The sequence below is a fragment of the Adiantum capillus-veneris genome, chromosome 6, assembly GCF_014529385.1.
Source record: "Adiantum capillus-veneris isolate H3 chromosome 6, ASM1452938v2, whole genome shotgun sequence".
Classification (NCBI taxonomy): domain Eukaryota; kingdom Viridiplantae; phylum Streptophyta; class Polypodiopsida; order Polypodiales; family Pteridaceae; genus Adiantum; species Adiantum capillus-veneris.
In genome coordinates, this window is record NC_140936.1 from 100,026,553 (window position 1) to 100,046,909 (window position 20,357).

At 42.6% G+C, this 20,357-nt stretch overlaps 1 pseudogene; it reads right to left on the minus strand.

Annotated features, from left to right (window-relative positions):
• Positions 1 to 3,650: 3,650 nt before the first annotated feature.
• Positions 3,651 to 7,061, minus strand: LOC147455966 (cysteine protease XCP1-like; annotated as a pseudogene).
• Positions 7,062 to 20,357: the final 13,296 nt, after the last annotated feature.

Genomic DNA, 20,357 nt, shown 5'->3' on the forward strand with positions numbered 1-20,357 from the left:
GATGATTGTAGATTGCTATATGAAACCCTCAAGATGCTACAAATGGAGAATGCAGTGGCCCTACAAAATACTCAAAATAACACAATAGAAAACATAAAACGATAAATCTGCATACCTAACAAATTGCATAGCACATGATCGAAAATGCATGCGAGCACAGAGAGAGAGAGAGAGAGAGCACGTGCACGCACACCTCCTAGAGCGAAGTGCTACATCGGCACGACGAGAGAGAAGGGAGGAGAGGAGAGAAGTAAGACACGAGCATTGGGTGCAATCTCCCCTTGTACAATAGTGACCATTTTTCTCTTGCACGTATTTACTTTATAGATTTCTTGAACGGTGAAAGTGAGTACAAACTGGCCGGTCGGTCATAAATAGTAAAAGCTCATAAAAGAGCACTTGAATAATAAAATGCACATAAAATATTTATCCATGCGCACAGGCCTAAGTCGGTTAAGCCTTTTCCACCTGTTAGCTGCAGTAAATACCAAAATATCAATTTCATGACATACCTCTCCGCTAGAAAACAATTGTCCTTAGTTGCAAAGATAAGAATCTACAAACCATACTTGTCAAAACCATGATTAGTATTGTGTATCAAAAATATCATGTTGAGCTTATATGTGAAGCTACTCAATATATGGCTTCTCTATATATGCCACCCAGGTCCCCTCTATATATACATCATCTCATGTGTGTATTTTACACACTTTGGGGTTCTATTCTGTGCTCTCTCTCTCTCTCTCTCTCTCTCTCTCTCTCTCTCTCTCTCTCTCTCTCAACATGATATTAGAGCAGGACGTTTTTGTTTTTGATTTTTCTACTGATTGAAAATGATTTTACAGAAACTACTCGTGAAAGGAACCGGAATCGATGTTGTCTACAACTTTGCAGAAGAAAGTTTTTTCAAATTCTGCACCGATTTTGAGTTATCGTTCACGGACTGCGTACATGCCTGAAAAGCAATTTCACTTTTTGTTTTTGATATTTTTCCTGATTAAAAACGATTTTGCAGAAACTACCCTCGCAAAACACCGAAATCAATGTGGTCTACAACTTTGCCTAAGAAAGTTTTTCCAAATTTTGCATCGATTTGATTTATCGTTCGTGGACTGCGTACATGCCTCAAAAGCAATTTAGCTTTTAGTTTTTGATTTTTTTTCCTGATGTGGTCTACAACTTTGCAGAACAAAGTTTTTTCCAATTCTGCACCGATTTTGAGTTATTGTTTGCGGACTGCGTACATGCTGAAAAACAACTTCACTTTTTGTTTTTAATTTTTCTCTTGATTGAAGACGATTTTGCAGAAACTATCCGCTAGAGACACTGGAATCAATGTGGTCTAAAACTTTGCAGAAGAAAAGTTTTCCAAATTTTGCACCCATTTTGAGGTTGCCTGCGTACATGTCTGAAAAAATTTTCTTTTTTTTTTTTTTCCTCCTAATTGATATGAAGAAACAGCTCGCGGAGTCTCACTAAAATCGTGTTCTATAGCTTTGCAGAAGAAATTTCAAAAACAAAAAAGGTGAAGTTGTTTTTTAGCATGTACGTGATTTCCGGATACCATGATGAATATCGGTGCGATTTGGAAATGATGATGTTATTTCAATGATGGTATGACCACATCATGAAATAATATTCATGATTCATAAATGGTTATTCTTTTGATACTTGTACGTTGATCACGAACGGTTAATTCAAGTGATGCAATAATTTGTTTGGGAAATACTTTGTTATTCAAAGTTGAGACACATGATTTCGGTGTTTTTGCGAGGGTAGGTTCTGCAAAAATGTTTTTTTAATACAATGAAAAATATCAAAAACAAAAAAGTGAAATTGCTTTTCAGGCATGTACGCAGTCCGTTGAACGATAAACTCAAATCGTAGTGCAAGAATTTAAAAAACTTTCTTCTGCAATGTTGTAGACAACATCGATTCCGGTTTCCTTTCACGAGTAGTTTCTGTAAAATCTTTTTCAATCATTGAACAAATCAAAAACAAAACGTCCTGCTCTAATATCATGTTGAGAGTAGAGAGAGAGAGAGAGAGTTGAAGAGTGAGGGAGGAGAAGAGAGAGGGCAGAGAGTGGTGAGAGCACAGAATAAGAAAACCCAAAGTGTGTAAAATACACACATGAGATGATGTTATATAGAGGGAACTGGGTGGCATATTAGAGAAGCCATATATTGAGTAGCTTCACATATAAGGCTCAAACATGATATTTTTGAGACACAATACTAATCATGGTTTTTGACAAGTAATGGTTTGTAGATTCTTATCTTTGCAACTAAGGACATTTGTTTTCTAGCGGAGTGGTATTGTCATGAAATTGATATTTTGGTATTTTACTGCAGCTAACAGGTGGGAAAGGCTTTCTTAACCCGACTTAGCCTGTGCGCATGGATTTATAAAATATTTTATGTGCATTTTATTATTCAAGTGCTCTTTTATGAGCTTTTACTATTTATGACCGACCGGCCAGTTAGTTGTTCTCTCATTTTCCAGTTCAAGAAATCTATAAAGTAAATACGTGCAAGAGAAAAATCGGTCATATTGTACTAGGGGAGATTGCACCCAATGCTCGTGTCTTACTTCTCTCCTCTCTCCCTTCTCTCTCGTCGTGCCGAATGTAGCAATCGCTCTGGAGGTGTGCGTGCACGTGCTCTCTCTCTCTCTCTCTCTGTGCTCGCATGCATTTTCGATCATAGCTATGCATATTTGTTAGGTATGCAGATTTATCGTTTTATGTTTTCTATTGTGTTATTTTGAGTATTTTGTAGGGCAACTGCATTCCCATATTGTAGCATCTTGAGGGTTTTCATATAGCAATCTACATTCATCCCCTATTCTACCCATCCCTTTTAGGTAATTACTATTCTCTTGGTGAGATGTATGGTGCCTTTGGGTGTGTTTATCCACCTAGTATGGGAGCACACTTGATGGGTCTTTTGTACTTAGTCTTTCTTCTAATATAAGTGGCTACTCATGGTGATTTGAAGGAAACTATTATTGGGTTCATTCCCCTTGTAACAAATATGTTACAACAGTATATGGATTTTTTTTACCATTTGTAAAGCATGTGATCTATAGCATACTAATTCAATGTAAAATAAAATACTATTCTCCTAAGATTTCTCTCTCTCTCTCTCCTTCCCCCCCTCCTTCCCCTTTTTGTCTAAGGCCTTACCTCTCCGTCAGAACTCCTAAACCACCTTCCTCGCTCCTACATTCTCCATGTTGAGCTTCAAGCAGATAAAGCATCCGCTTTAGCATGCACGGACTTGGGTACTCTGGGTGCTTCACCTTTCAACTCAGCTCGCACCCTCAGCCACTCCTCGCCCCTGCATGCCGTTTTTACTCTCTCCTATGCGGCGCAGAGAGTGTGAAAGAGAGAGCACATATGCAAACATATATTTGACTCAACTCCAAAAGTTTCACGAAAAGTACCTTACCTAAAGAATCTCAAAAAGATTTGTTGTTTAATATCAATTTTCAAAAATCGTGGGTATATAGTACATTATTTTCTATAGGGAGGGTAAGAAACCACCTTCAACTTGCCGCTCTTTCCTTCTTACAACAAGTATATATATATATATATATATATATTTATATAGAGAGAGAGAGAGAGAGATGAGAGAGAGAGATAGTCATTACATGTTTCGCTTACTAAAAAAACGATGAACTTTAAGCCTATATTCAAAAAAAAGATAAATGGGTTATACAATGATATGGCCCTCATTTTGGGTTGAGTGTGACCCAATCTATGTTACATGTTTAGCTTACTCAAAAATGATTAACTTCAGCCATCTACAAAAGAAAGATAAATGGGTGTATACAATGTAACGATATGGCCTCATGCATGTGATCAGCCACTCTATGTTGCACACAATAGCTTATGGTAGCAAATAAATAGTGTTTTCATCTCTTTAGTTAAGAATGAACTAGTTAAATTGGGAACGGTCCGAGTGGACGACGGGGAAGGAGGGTTCCATGTTGATGCCACAGAGTCCGTCCGGGTCGGTAGAGCCGCGCGCTGCATGCGCACGTATCGATCCTCGCCCCATCCGCTGCCCCACGATTGCGTACACCCAGTACTCCCTTGCGTGTCCTTCCCGTAGCCCACCACAACGACGCCATGGTTTAGGCTCTTGCCGCAGCTTCCAGTGAAAACACCCTGCACGCAGCAATGGGGTGCAAGTTTTTTCTCAGATCGCGTTGTTGTAGGATTACATTTACGAGGTACGACAGAGCAGAAAATCACACATACGCTTTGGTACAGTTGGAAGTCACGGCTGCTGGCGTCGATCGCACGCTGACAGGCTGATTCGCCACGGCCTTGAGCAGAGCTGCTCGTCGGACTCCGGCACATCCTGGTAATCGTCGATGGTCGCAACGTGCTTCTTCATCTGAAACAGTAATTAGCACAGTAAGCGGCATGCGAGACTAAGCAAACCTAGAGCTCCCGAGTAGTATAATCATTTCAACTTGCGCCTGTTGCAGCGGCCGCTGCGAGCGGTATAAGGGTAGAGCTTCCGTGTCCAGGCCGCCATTGTTGATGATGAAAGTGTGGGCATAATCCATCAAGCCGCCATTACAACCTTGGTTGTAGGCACGGTCGCAGTACACAAGCTCCTGCTCCGACAGCGCGATAGGAGCTCCCCTGTGGCGATCTGGTGGGCGGACTCGACGGTGGCGACGATGGCGAGGCCCCCAGCAGCTACCTGCATATACGTACAAGAGTGAAAATTAGACTTTCGTCTAGTTTCTCGGATGTAGGGTTTATACTAGACTGCTGTAGCTCACCATGCACTCCAGTACTTACCGCAGAGCCTTGGTCCTTGACGGGGTTCACCACTGCGCCTCGCTCTCGCCAGTCGACCGACTGCGGGATAATGTCGGTGGCATATTCGTACAAGAAGGGGCGTGGTCGCGAGCTGGGAAGCTGGATGTGGCCATTCAGTCGGACGTTGGTGCGGTGGGCGCGCGGCGCACTTGATCCACGTAGCCGCCGTCCTGCAGATAGGCCTGGCGGAACTTGTCGAAGGAGAGGTGGGCAAAGCTGTTGAGGCCCCAGCTCATAACGAGGCGCCCTCTTCTCGCAGCTGTTTGTTGCGTGCTTCGATGTAATGCATGTTCTGAGTGAGGCCTCCAGCCGCTCGGCCAGCTCGTTGGCGCTGCGCCACACTTTGTTGTGCTTTGCCATCCACTCGCTGAAGGCGCGGAGGACAGGCGCTGACTTCGAGCTGGCCGACAAGGGCTCAACTTTAATTTGACGCTTGAGCCCAGTGCAGTCTTCTCCTCACTTGTAATGGTGACCGGCACATCCTTGTCTTCTCGCAGAAGCGCCATCTCCAGAATCCCCTCTACCTGCTTGCTCAAGCAAAGCTCCCACTTTAGCTCCACATTATCATTAGGGATGTCGAATCGAAACCTCGACGTCCGCCCTGCAGCTGCTCTTGAAGATGATTACTCCATGCGGCCGTCAATGCGACCGTCAGCAATAGAATTGACACCACTCTGTAGTTGATCGTCATCCTGGTCTAATTCAGCAATGGCTTTATGATCTCACGTACAGATTCTTAGGTTGTGATCATGCTCCATTATTTACCCGCTCAACCTCGAGTCGGCCTAGCTGGATGTAAGAGAAGCCAATTTGTCTGTATAAAATTTTCGGACACAATCATGTAGCACTTAAACTTATCACGTGAAAAATATGGCTTCTATAATGTCCATGATTCTCCAGAGATGAAAGTAAAAATAGTGAGTTGTTGTCGCTAAGAAATGATTTTTGATTTTAATTTTTTTTTTTTTTTGAAAAGTTGCGTTGTAAGCTATATGGAGCTATTAGGTTGCCACAACCTTAAGAAAGAATAATTGTATGATATTGAATCCAAAAGCCCATAAAATTAGCTACCTTTAGATTGTTGAGAGGAAACTAAAAAAATTGTTTTTTAATATAAATTTCTCTAGTTATTTACTATGGTTTTTTTATCACGTTTTTGTAGAGAGAAAGTCCAAATCAGTTGGAGAAGGAAAAAGAGAAAAAAAGGTCAGGGAATTTGTTATTATTTAAACTATTATCGCGTTTATTTTCGTTGATTATCATTGATATTATCTTTCTTATTTTCGGGGGTGCTTAAATTTTCAAATTTTGACTTAAACATTCTCCCTTCCTCCTCTCCCCCTCCAATAAAAATTTGGTGTTTCCTTCCTCTTAATAAAAGTTAATGATATTGTATGAAATTTATCAAAATTTAAAAAAGAAAAGAGAAAGAAGGAGAGAGAGAGAGAGAGAGAGAGAGACGGGGGGGATAATAAGATTACACATGTTACAACTAAAATAATCACAAAATTAGAGAGAGGAAGGAGGAGGAAAAGAGAGGAGAGAGAGAGATGAATGGATTACACGATCAAAAATCTGTATTGATTAAAGTATGCAAAATGTTTATGAATTATCTTCCAAAAGAGAGAAATGAAATTATCGTTTGTGGATGTGTTGGTTCATCATCTTCGAATTTGTCATCCTCTATCTCATCATCATGACAATCATCCTCGCTAAGACTTGCCGTCGTCGGACTTGATTCATCGATCTCGTCTCCTCTGTCTCCAATTAATCCAAAGTTGGAGGTGGAAGAGGGTTGAAGATGGTCTCCACTTCATTAGTGAAAAAAATTATTCTCCCCCGAGGTATTACAGAAATGACGAACCAAAGTTTTGGTTGGTGGATTGCTGGGGGGATATAGATGTTGATTTACAAAGAGAATCTCAAAGTGAGTAACATTGGTATAATTAATACTACAAGCAAATAAAAATAAAAAAGGTAGTTGTCACTCACCTGCTCACAGTTGCGCGGTTAAAACTAAATTTTCATACCTCTCTGTGTGATGCACATTAGAGTCCACCATGTAGAGGCCATTCTCATGTCGTCTAGGCACATTTGCAAACCCACTTCCACTCAAAGATAAAGGTATGAAAGGTTCTAAAATTAATCTTTCAATAGTTCCACGGTACTTGGCTTCATCATCGTCTGTGTCAAAACTGTCCATGATGGCACAATCCATGGTGGTTCTACGCTGGTCAATGTGGCACCGCGTACGAATGTGACGACCCTTTGACTAGATAGAGTTAAAGGAAAGGCACTACAAAAAAAAATAGAAAGATAAAATCAAGAAAAAAAATCTACAATATGGTTTGGGTATATAAGTACTCTACATTTGGCACGCAACCTCGTGCATGCTCCCATTCTTTGTTGGTGATGTCTTCTCCGCGCGCTTTTGCTTTGGCCGTTCTCTCATGAAATCACTCTGCACTAATGAGATACGGGAAACATGTAAGGTGTTTAGGCACTAGGGGTGCCTTCCTTCCTCCATGTGATTGTTTCCGTGCTTTTCTCTCTTGCAAACGCCTTGCCTTTGCCACTATCCACAAATCGACCCACTTAGTCATAATCTTTGCATTGAGAATAGAAAAGTTATTGACCACTCGAAATAGATTCATATCCATGCTAGCTAGTTTTCCCTTTCCACTGGCAAGTGTAAAGTCATTCTTGCATATTCCTCATCTGACCACATGCAAGGCATTGAAGGATAAACTTGTGCAAATACTCTGAGATGTAAACAATGCCTCTTGCATGATCCACCCTTCAATCATACATGCCTCTAGTTGAAACCGTAGCCGCACAAAATCTTTGAGAGTCTTTAAAAACCTCTCTAAGAAGAACATCTCAATCGTGCCGTGCACTACTTCCACATATAGCAAATCTCCTCCACCCACGTTCGTACAGTTGAAAATGATCAACCTATGGAAGTGCAAGAAGCCCGAGCATGGCAGTTTGCAGGCAAATGGCAAGGGCCTTGACCAGGTATTGATGCAACTGGGAGAGGTATACCGAGGTGGAGCACTTGCTAGTGGAATCTGTCAGTGTTTCGTCCTATCACAGGTGACAGAGGCAAGTGTTGATATCACAAGCTTGGGGACGAGGCAAGGGATGCTTGAAAGAGGTGCTATGAAGTTTGTGATATGGGATCTTGGGCGGGTGTTTGCACGACATTCTGCTGCCATGGCGTGTATGCCAAGTAGGCGGTCGTGATGATCGCAATTGTTTTTAGCGAGGTCTCATTTGAAGAATGCCACCATTCCAAAGTCTACTTTCATGAAGATGCGCAAGGTCTTGCATGCTCGCCATACGGAAGTTTGGATTTCTGCATCACCGGGTGACGGTCAACATCATGTTCAAATGGCTTTTTTTGCTCGTGGGAACCTTGCCCAAGCCAGAAGTTAAAAAAGGAAAAACAAAAAAGCTTTAAAGGTTGCTACAGGACAAAACGAGGGAGGTGGCGGGCTGCATGACAGAGAAAAGAGAAAAGTCGCCATATGTGTGGGAGTCCAAGAGCAGAAGGGGTGGCCAAAGATAGGAGGGTCCGCCATTGCAGTAGGAGGAGGAGCCGAGGAGTGGCACCAATTGCATGGCGAGGAGGGTTCAGCCCTGAGTGAGAGGGAGGTAGCTAAAGGGGGCGTAGCTTTGAGCAGTAGATTGGAGATTGCCAAGGGTGGATTGGGGAGTTGATTGACGGCCATCTGTGGGGCGGTAGCATGGCGGGGAGGTGAGAACAGGGTTGCAGGTTTGCAGCATGGGGGGCAGTTGAGGCGCCATAAGAGGTCGACCACAGGAGGGAGGCCGCCATAGTGTGGGCTGGTTGAAGTCAGAGAAGGAAAAGGGAGCGCCAACCCTTCTAGAGGGGGCGCCGCGTGGGTGGGTTGCCAGTACCAGGGAGCAAGGCCGCCATGTGCTGAAGAGGGGTTGCCAACGAAGGCAAACCAAAAGGAGGGTCCAATGGTTGAAGGAGGCCACCATCTGTGACTAAAGACAAGCAAGGGGCTGCCTATGCATGAAGAGGGGAATCAATTGAGGAGCTTTGGACAAGAAGACGTCAACAAGGGCAGTTAGCGGTGTAGTTTGCAAAGATCAAAGGGAAACCAAGGGTTGCTAGCTATGTGAAGGAGAAGCCGTCAAGAGCCTTAGCCATGTGAAGGGACGACCATGTGTGAGAGATAAAGAAACCAAAGCAGGGCCTTGGGAGCCGGGGTGGACCACGGGCTGCATGAAAGTGACGCCTTGAGAAGGAGGACTGGGAGCAGCAGGTAGCGCATGGAGAGAGGTGTTGAGAGCCTTTGGAGAAGCTTTGGCTGAGTACAGAACAAGAGCCGAGAAAAACGGTATGAGCATCAAAGGGGCCGCTGCAGAGCTGCTTTGAGAAATCTTGGAAAGAGATCACCAGTGCGGAGAGGATCAAGTGGCACGAAGCATCATGCTATGAAGTTGGCAACTATCGAATATGCCATCATTGTATTGATTGGGCTTATGTGGTACATAGTTGGATTGTGGTTTTTTTGACGAGTTTGCCGTCAATATTATCTGCCTCGTGTCTGTTGTCGTATGTCCGTGGTAGCGGTGGCTCCGAGATTGTGTGTATGTGAGCAGAGAGGGAGGTAGAGATATTGTGCGGGCAACTTGTATGTGTGGTCGAGGCGTGTGTCTCCTCCCTATGTGAGTGCGTTTACCGATTGGGGAGTTGTATGCGTCCATTGATGTTGGGATATGATGGTGTTTTTTATAGGTTTATTGTACTGAAGTTGTTCATGGACGAGTGTGTGTAGCCGGGATTGCTCGAAGGCGGTCTGTATTGTGAAGGTCGGTAGAAAGTGTGCATATGAGTGTGATTTCTGTGTGGGTAGGGGTGCGAACTATTACCTTAGTCTATACAGAGGCAGTGTATTATGTGCAGGGTGTTGTTCCCTTTTTCCCCCATCCCATTAGTGGTGCCCCCCACGGAGGACCTACTGATTGCTCCTTGGTGAAGTCGAAGACGGTGTCGCGGTTTGAAGAGCAGGATCTAACAAGAATGGCATGGTCGGGTTTTTTTATTTTTACAGGTGTTGAAGATGCTGAGGTTTGGCTGCAAGACTATGGTCTATTTCTGTTGGAGAGCGGCTTGTCAAGAGAAGAGGGAGTGGTCCAAGATTTTCCGCTCCTGATTTGTGGCAAAGCAAAGGTATGGTACGAGGGCTTGCAGGCTGAAGAAAAACAAGATTGGAGCACATTGGAAGCGGCATTCCGAAGCGGATATGTGGCCAACACACAATAGAGTGAAGTGAAGCAGATGATGGACAACCTAAAGCAAAGCCTTGACAGTGATTTCCAAGCATTCGTGTGGGAGCTCGAGGCCATATGGAGCAAGTTGGTTAAGATACCTGCTGTAGAGAATGCAAATTTTTTGAAGATGACCAAGTTTGTGGCCTGCTTGCATGTAAAAGTGTGAGATAAAGTCGAGATAGATGGGCCATGCACGTACGAAGAGGCAGTAGCCTATGCATAGAGTAGGACGAAGAAGGTTTTAAAGAAGCAAGAGGCAAACCAGGTTCTAGCGAGTCCATTGGTGCCAAGGCCAATTGCTAGGGAAGAGCTTCAGGTAATCTGACCCTTTGTTGATGCACATGTGGTAGCAACGAATAGGCGTACTGACAGTGTAGAGGCGATACCGTGTGGGACTATGAGGCCTCAGCAGCTGCAGAGAGGAGTCTACCGAGTACCGCCTGATGTGCTTGACCAAGTCACTTCCGAAAAGCAAGCAGTGGAGAAGATAGCTGAACTGCCAAAGCCGGTGATTTTTGTGGAGAAAGCCGAGGTCTATTTGAGCTATAGCAGTGCCTTGGATAGTATAAAAATCCCTATATTTAGGCCATATATATAATGCAATATTTACACACAAATGGGCCATAATATAATTTATTTTTTTGACTCAACTAGCCCAGTGACTAGCTAGCTGAGGATTTTAAGAAGATATGGGAAAAGCCCCCTAACTCACACACGCCTATTTACAGTGAAATGGTAGGGATAGCCATAGTGTTTGGGTGAATTTGGTAGGGTGGAGTAACTTAGTATGGCAATTATGGAGAGCCGAAAAACGGCTATCAGTACGTGACCGATATCTTTAATTTTTTTAATGTTTATTCACAAGCAATGTGTCGTACTTAAGTCACCCTGATACAATCATGCTCACATACAAGGTGGGTGGGTTCATATGTGACTTATGGTATCTCTCTCTATGAGAGTGTTGTACACGCACACTGTCATATGCTTGTAGGATAAGTTATGATTTAGACCATGTTTACAAAGAAGCATTTATACAGGGCATACAACATATTAGAATTAGGGGTTTTTCTCAGCCCAACATTCTCTCTCTCTCTCTCTCTCTCTCTCTCTCTCTCTCTCTCTCTCTCTCCAACTTCTATGCAGGAAAGTATAAAATAGGCATGATTTTATTAAAATCTTCCTATGTCAATATGGTAATAGGAAGGGATAAGAGACAACAGGAAGGGCTAAGAGCCATCTATCGCCATCTATTTGTAATTCATCAATGATTGCTTTCAAGATCGAACAATTCTGTTCCATTGAGTACCCATTGATTTTAATGGACAAGCAAGCATCTAACCATTACTAATTTTTTGGGTGTTATAAAAGCACTACACACTTTGAGTATGAAGATCAAGTTGAGCTTTTGAACGTCTTAAACTCATAAGGGCTTATCTCTACCAAGGTGTATAGATGAAGCCAACAATTCAAACAACACGACTATTCACAAAAACCCAAGATTATGGATTTTATGGTCCGAAAAAGATCTAGTTGTGAATACAATTCCAACTTTAGTGGATCTTCTATTTCATCTATAGCACTAAACGTGTCTTTATGAGTACAATTTTGGGGAAAGACCAGCTCGTGATTACTAAATCACTTGTTAAGTGTTGATGGTCAATTCTTGGAACCATCACACTTGTGCTTTCAAGGAAAAAAGTCCACCAACTGCCAATGGGTAGTGGACAATTTTAAGCTTCCAAATTCATAAGGAAAAACGCAAGCGAGGTCACAGACACAGGTCAAGGGCCAGCTGCTAGTTGAGTAGTTTTCCTGCAAAGTTTAGCCAAGGGGTTTGACAATGACAATTTTAACGAAGGGGTTTGGATTGCAACGGAAACACCCAAGGTTACATGTGCAATACTACTTGCATTTCACTAAATTTCATTAGTGTTCCCAGGTCTTTGCAGGCGGGAAATTTGGGTAGGTGCCTTTCACTACGAATAAGTGAACAATATGTTCAACCTCCAGGTACACATCTGATTTGGTTTGTTTCTATGTTTTTGTTTCTTTCACAAGGGGGATGCATAAACTTCTATGTTTTCATCCATTTTTACTCTTCAGCAAGATGACAAGGTCATGTAAGAGCCAAGAAATTTGGGCTATAGTGTCCAAAATAAGTTTGTGCATTATGCAATTATTCACCCACTTGTAGGGTCTGATTTGGCACACGTTGTCACATGGGATACAAAATGGTCTAGGAACTCAAGGAGTTCGATTTAGCCAGTGTGGAGCAAGATTCTTGAGGGTCTCTCTCACGCACATTGCATCGTGTTTGCAGTTACCTCCACACACTAGTACATCTTGTACTTGAAGGATGTTCCTTTTTTGAATAGACATACTTAGTTGAGACATGTTCCACATGTGGAGAGAATGAGTCTCTGGGACCGACACTGGTGCCGCTACTTCAATTATGTGTTATGGCAATGTCCGTAGGTTCTTGTCAAATCGGTTTTCTAGACCATTTTCAACACATCATATCAGGAACAATTTCAGTGGCCAAAAATTGTGGGATATGCAAAATGACTTGTTAAGGTTACAAGTGTGACTAAACAACATTAACAGATGGTTGTTTATGCATATAGCAAGGATATGAGTTGTTAATGAAAAGGTTTTATTGCTTGTACCTAGAAGTGATTAATGTTTCACCTTCTATTATGGTTCAAACGTTTCAACAAGGCTTGCAAATGATTGCAATAGAGAGTATTTAGTTTCTTTTTAGAAATATTTACACTCCTCTTTAATGTATGATAGGAGCATCACATTTTCCATAAGTATTGCAGGTTCAGATTTGTTTTGCTAAATGCATGCACACTAAGCATTTTTCATTCGATGTACAGTTTCTCTATGAGATTAATTTTGGATCTACCAATCACCAATAGAGGTCATGGGTCGGTTTGGGTGCTTGTGGATCTTTTCAAGTTAATCAAGATGGTTATGCATGCCATTGTTGATTCCAAAGAACTATCTATCTCTCTCTTTCTCTCCCTGTTTCCCTCTCTCCCTCTATCTACCTCTCCCTCTCTCTCTTTCGCTTTCTCTCTCTCTCTCTCTCTCTCTCTCTCTCTCTCTCTCTCTCTCTCTCTCTCTCTCTCTCTCTCTCTCTCTATCTCTCTCTCTCTCCTCTCTCTCTCCTCCTCTCTCTCTCTCTCTCTCTCTCTCTCTCTCTCTCTCTCTCTCTCTCTCTCTCTCTCTCTCTCTCTCTCTCGTGCAATTCGCATGGACCAAATGTACCACAAAAAAGAACCTCGGTATGACTCGATCGAGAATTCCAAGGCATGATCTTGATGGGTATTAACTTTGGAGAATGCCAACTGAAATTTTGTGCGCTATACCGCCATTCATCTGACCACATACTGATTGACCATTTCCACCAGTCAGCTACAAGTTTACAATGCCAGAAAACATGTCTGACCGACTCATCCTTCTTGCATACATTGCATTTCCCATTAGTGAACCCCTTCCTAGACAAGTTAAGAGCAGTAGGGAGCACTCCAATATAGACTCTCCACAAAAAAAACTTGAATTTAAACTGGTTGGGGATAGACCAATTGTCAGATAGCACTTTGTCCCATCATTTGACTTGCACGTGTAGAGACCACTGTTTATTACATCGTTCAAAAATACATGACTTTGGTAGATGGGGGTTCCACCAATTGGTTGCATATCTAGGCAATAGCCAGTCTCTATGTTTGTCTTGTACATTTGGCTGGCCCATCACTTCCAAGCTGTATACATGTGCTCAAAGTTGATGCCATAACCCTCTCTGATAATTGCCAAGCCTGAATTTTCTCTTGGCAGCAGAAAAAAGTTTCAATTGCAGGTTAGAGTCCATCATTTGATTGATTTGCACTGTCCCTTTTTTGAAAAGGGATAGGGCCGACCTCCTCATCAGTTATGCAGGTGGAGTTTTAAAGGAAAAGCTCCAAAACAAACTTTCAGCACCTAGTGATTTATCGGTGTATCTAATCCTACCTTTCCCCGATAAATTAAAGCAGGTCTTTTCCAACATCGCACAAGCATATTTGAAACATCAAAACCTGTTTTTATATAAACAACAGTAAACAGTTTGTCCTAGCTAGACATATGCCAAATTCCATGAAAGTAAACCACTATAGAGTTGATCAGTTTCCACAAATAGAGAGACCAATCAGTATCATTATGTAGCAAATTTTTTATCAAGCATTCCCTTCTAGCCAGAAAATGAGCCCTAGCCTCATATTTAAAGGCCCTTGGCCTAAAAAGCAATTACAATGAAAAGTCTTAAAACTCAAAAGCATCTGGTCCAAAAGCAAAGCCAAAAAGCTGCCAACGTAATTTATGGAAATCTGTACAGCCTGCCATGTCATCAACCACCACAAAACGTGAAAATCCGTACAGCCTACCACGTCATCATCCCAACACAATTTTTGGAAATCTGCCACGTCATCGATAGAGTTTTACATATTTTCCTGAGCATAATGCAAGAGAGGTCAGGCAAGCCAGTGAACAATTTAATGGCGCCCATTAGGGTTTTCACCATGTATTGCTCACTAATTCTGTCACCTGCCTTCAAGCCTAGCAGCTTTGGGTAGTTGAGCCACGTGGGGTGGCTTCCCTTCAGCAGTTCTTGTTCTTTCCAGGTCCGCATCCTTGGTAGAGGGAAAAAGCTAAGGTTGTCTCTGATTATTTTAGGCGCCTCTACCAGATATACTAAATACTATGGGTATTTAGTTAGCCATGCCTGCCTCCATTTTGACTGAGAGTCCAGAATAAGCTTAACACCTTCTGGTTTGGTGATATTTTCTTCGTATAGTGGCACTATCGGCTCCTCTTTGATCCTCTTGTTTACTGTAGCAGCTTCATACTTGAGAAGAGGATATGGGAGAGAGGGTTGTGGCCATTCATGTCGAACGACATTGGCATCTAATTTCTGAATGGTCATAGACTTCAATATCCTCTGCTCCCACTGCATTGCTTCTTTGGCGGTGTCTTTTATGGCCACTTCTATTGCCTTTTGTAGATTGTCTTCTTCTTCTTGTGTCAGATCCTGGGGCACTTGGGATGGTCCCACAAGGATGTCCTCTTGCATTGTTGTGTCCACTGGATCTGACACATTGTCTATATCAATTCCTTCCATAGCTGCTGGCCTGCGCTCAAGTGTGGCTCTTCAGCCTGCTGTTGGCCTTTTATCTCATCAATCTGCCTTTGATATGCTTTCTTTTCCTGTTCAGCTTGATCCCCCATGGTCACTAAAAGGTCGTTCAATTCAGCGTTGGCTTTCTCAGCCTCTTCTAGCTTCCTCTTGGTCTCTTCATTTTCAGTTTGCATCTTCTTGAGATCCTCGTCTATCTTCTTTTTCAAGGCTGCTAGCTCATCTCTCATGGCCTTGTTCTCATCCTCCAAACGGATTTGCATCACTAGGGAGCCCTCGGCCAGCATCAATCTTTGTCTCTTCTCTAGTGTCAACTCCTTTTGGAGTTCCTTCATCTGTTCTTCATACATATATCCTTCTCTGAAGCAGTGCTAGTTGAGGTCGCGGCTCTGAATCTACCCGGAGATGCCCTTAGCCTCTGGATTGTCTGATCTTTCACTTTTATTTGATCTTTTAGCTTTATAAATTCTTCTTGGCTGGCCTCATGTTCTAGCTCAGCTTTTTCCTTAGCATTTCTCAAAGTCTCCACTTCTTTGGACTCATCAGCAAGCTGAAGTGTCAAGTTATCCCTTTCTTTCTCCACATCCGTTAGTGATTTGCTGATTTTATTATACTCCTCATCTGTTCTTTGAAGCTTTTGGTATGCTACCGACTTTGACTTTCTAGCTCTTGGCATCTTTTAGTGCCGCATCCAGATCAACTTGCAGCTTGGCTTGCTTTTGTGTGTTCTCTTGGTCCTGCTTTTGTAGTGTGTCCACCTCGGCTTTGATTTGAACTTCATTTGCTTTGAGATTATCACACACAATCTCAGTGGCCATAGACCTTCATCCGAGCCTTGCATCACCTCATCCCAATCATTGGCTTGTGATTGTAAATCCATTGTATCTGTGGCCATTTCCTTCAACTCCACCAATCGGGGGCTCATCATATATTCTTTGGGCCTAGTGCTAGACAACTGAAAAGCTGCATGAGCTGCCTCTTCTCGAGAGTATCCAGCAACTAGTAGATCAAGGAATACTCTATAGTTTTTTTCTTCTCGATCTGGCTTCTCATCTTTTGGTTCATTTTTTGCCTTTTGCTCTTTCTCTTTGTTCTCCTCTTCCTTGGAGTCTTGTCGCCCATCAGATTTGTTCAACTCCTCAGTTTGTTGGGGTTAAGGAGGACTAGGAGGAGGTGATGATGGTGGAGGGCTGGATTCTCGGCTTGATGGTGGGGTTGGTTGCTTCTTCTTGAAGTCCCGATCAGCCTTTGTTTTCCTCTCTCTTTTTGCATTTTCCTACTCTTTCAGCAGTTGTCATCTCACATCATCAACTTCTTCTTCGGTAAAAGGTATGTTTGGGATATTCTCATTTGTAGCATCTAAGATCTTGAAATTATTTATATAATCTTCAAAGCGATCCCTTTTAGTCCTTCGAGAAGATCCAGACATAGCCTCAAGTGAGGGCTTCCATAATTGGCTTAGATCCCCTTTTAGCATCCTCTCAGCTCTGAAACTCTTCATTAGTCTTTCCTAGCCTTGTTGCTTTTTGTGACTTTGTTTCCTTTATTGGCACCTGTAGAGTTTCTTTCTTCCCCTTCTTGGGCTATGGCGGCTCTTCTCGCATTGTCTCTAAACGGCGCTTCAACCTTGTGGCTACCCTTGGAGCCTTAGAGGCTCTTCTTCTTTGTCTTCCTTTAGCTTGAGCCAATCATATTGGGAGGGACGTAGAGGCCAATTTTCCTTGGCATGCAATTCTCCATAGATGACTTTGGTTATCAACTCACCAAGCACAATATAAGTGGGATTTTTGGTCCCCATTTTCACAAGGTTGTCCTAAATGTAAGCGGCATAGTTTATCTCCCTCGGGCGGCTCTTCTGCATCGCCCAAGTGAAAGTGGTGGCAATAGCTCTAGGTGGCATTCTGTGGCCGCTTAGTACACATGTGGAAGTATTGATTGTATAATTGTCTCATGATGGCCACCTTCGGGTTTGCAATATCTTCAAATGTATAGTTATTTTTCTTCTCTGAGTAGACCTTAATGTCATCCCACCTCTTAGTCACACTGTCTCCTTTGTTAGAGAGGTCAAGTGCTGCTGTCATCACCTTCTCTGTGATGAAAATCATTGTATTAGGCTTGCCTTGCAGATCTCTAACTCTGGCTATGCCGTCCTCTTTGATTGTGGTGACAAATTCCCACACTGTTTTAACATCAATCCCTGCTGGCAAGGCTTCAAAGTAATTGTGTAGATCCACTGTCTCCAAGTAGTCCCCCATCTTGCTCTTGACAAATTCATTGAGCTCTTGAGGGATCATGGGTAGCTCCACTGCATTTTTCTCCGGATCTTTAAACACTCCTTGGTAGATTCTCAGATCATTGGTTTCTAGTAGGTCATCTTGAATCCAAGTGCTTGTGGGCTTCAGGGTTCCCTTTGGGATAACAAAAGGCTCCACTTCTTCTAAGTAGTCCTTGATAGTCATCCTCTTCTTCTTTGCAGGAGATTTTGTGGCTGCCATGGATCCTGTTGCACTCAGTAGTCCAAAGTTAGCGTCTTTTACAGATTAGCTGATAAACTTAGTTCTGACTACCCAAATGACTTGAAAATTGAAATAAGAACTCAAAAGGGACTAGGGAAGCCATGCATGTGCCCACAATAGGTTTTTTCTTGAAAAATAAGCATGTAGACATCCTACGCATAGTATGTCTACTTCCTATGATTTTGATGAAACTTGACATGCTTGTGGCCCTTGACCGTGCAACTTGGCTATGTACTTGGAATTTGGTTTGGACATCAAAAAAGTACAATTTTGAGCAGATTTAGGCTTTTGGCTCACAAAATGGGTAGGATGTCCTATATGGATGGGCAAATGATATCCAATTGGATTGAAATTTGATATATAGGCTTCTTATACCATGTAAAAGACTCCCATGATGTCAATTCTTGCACAGAAGGTCAATATGACCCTGGAGACATCCTATGCGTAGGATGTCTCTTTTCTCAAAATGACTTGATTTTAGTTCTGTGGGTAGCCCTTAGCATGTACAACATGGCCCTGTTCTTAGATTTTGATTTGGATAAGTATTGGTGTTGCTAGGAGCATGTTTAGTGTTTTTAGGCTCAGAAAAGTGCATCTTTGAGGTTTTGGGGGCCAAATGTGATGGGTCTGGCTTGAAATTTGATATATAAGCTTGTGAAGATGTTATAAAGATATGTGGAACTCAAAAACACAAGCTGGAGGTCAAATAGGGCATTTAGACATCCTACACATAGGATGTCTATTTCACTTATTTTCATATCTGACTCCACAGTTAGCTTGGCAAGTATATTGTGCAAGTTTCATGTGATTTGGACTAGTTTTGGTAGGTCTATGACCCTTTATTGCCTCTATGCTCTGACTTTCCGTTTTTTTAATGCATATGAGGTCAAATCTTGTCCAAATGTGATGAAACTTGATGGCTAGTATGTATAGGCTATGTAGAAGTTGTGTATGAGGTGAGATATTGAGTTTGGCTTGCAAAAAAGGCCCTGAGATATTCTACGCGTACGATGTCTTCTGATGAATTCTTTTGGAGAAGTGCTACTAGTATATGCCCTTAGCCCCCATGAGTCCCCATTAAGCCTTGTTTCAATAAAAAAGTAAAAAAGATAGATAGAAACTCCCTGTTTGGCTTTCAGAGCCTCTGAGTCGTTTTCTAACTCTTGGAGTGGATGAAATTTCTTGATGTTAGTCTCCATAGCTTCATGGTTCCTTGGGAAACCTTGCCATATGGTTTTTGTTGGCTTTGGCTTCTCTGGAGCTCCGTTTGGCGATTTGTCGCTCTGGAAGCACCCGTGGTTGCGTTTGCATGCCGTCGATGACTTGTCACGGTCTACCACCATAGGACTTGGTTTTTGATGGTCTAGGCAAGCTGCTCGTGATGTTTGGTGGCAAACGGACATCCGGTTTGGCCGTGAGAGCCAGTTGTTGACGCTTTGTGTGTCCGATGCCGTTTCTGAAGCTTGGTCTCGCTTCGGGTCGCCTTATGGCCATGTGGGCTATATAGCCTTGTAGAGAATGTCGAGATGCTCCTACCCATGAGTTTTGGTAGCATTTGGGCGACTTTCCACCGATTTACCACTTGGTGGCCTCTTGCAGGGCTCTAGAAGTTAGGGTTTTTCCCGTTGGTTTTATGTCTCCTTTGTGCATTCAAGATTGGTCTCCTCCGCTAGGGTAAACCCCCTATGAAGCCTTATTGCTATTGGGTTAGCCGTTAGGTGGCTACCTCTAGCTGTAGGTCTCTACTGCTCGTTCCCCGTGTGAACCCTACACTAGTTTTCACGATAAAACATCAAACATACGCAAAAAGCTCAAGGTACTGAGCCAACCTCTCATATCTCAAGCCTTCCGGGTGGTCGTGCGCGTCGTAGAAGCAGCTGGAAGTCTGGTTTGTTCTAGGTGGCTAGAGCTCTCTCTCAAGAAGGAATAGTAGAAATGAGCTCTAAGTGAAGTGAAAAGATCTTATAATGGGGGTTCCCGGACCACTTCTATGAAATTTGACATGTGCTCCTCACTTCTTGTGAGATGTGGTTTAGGCTCAAAAAGTTCTTGATTTGGACTCAGTTTGCCCAGTTTTCGACAAACTTGACGTTTCGGTCAAAATCTGGCCAAAACACACCTCCCGCTACATTCACATAATTGCACCCCCATTGTACCATAGGTTTTCCTATAGTCACTGATTATCCGCATATTTTTTATTTTCCATTACGATCGTATTTCCATTACTAATTTTTTGAAGTTTTTATGCCGATAATTAGTAAAATTAAAAAGAAAATAGCAAAATAAACCCAAAAAATCCCCAAAAATCACAATAACTCAGGAACATCACCGCAAAACACTATGTACACTCACATGCAATTTTTATGGCGAGATTTCTCTGTTTTACCAATATTTTGCCCGAAAAATGGCTATTTTTACATATATACACACACCTAGAGGCTTAATTTGGCGTTTGGCCCCATATACTTGTAGATTCATGCTGTATAAGGACATATGTACTTAGGTTAGTCCAAAA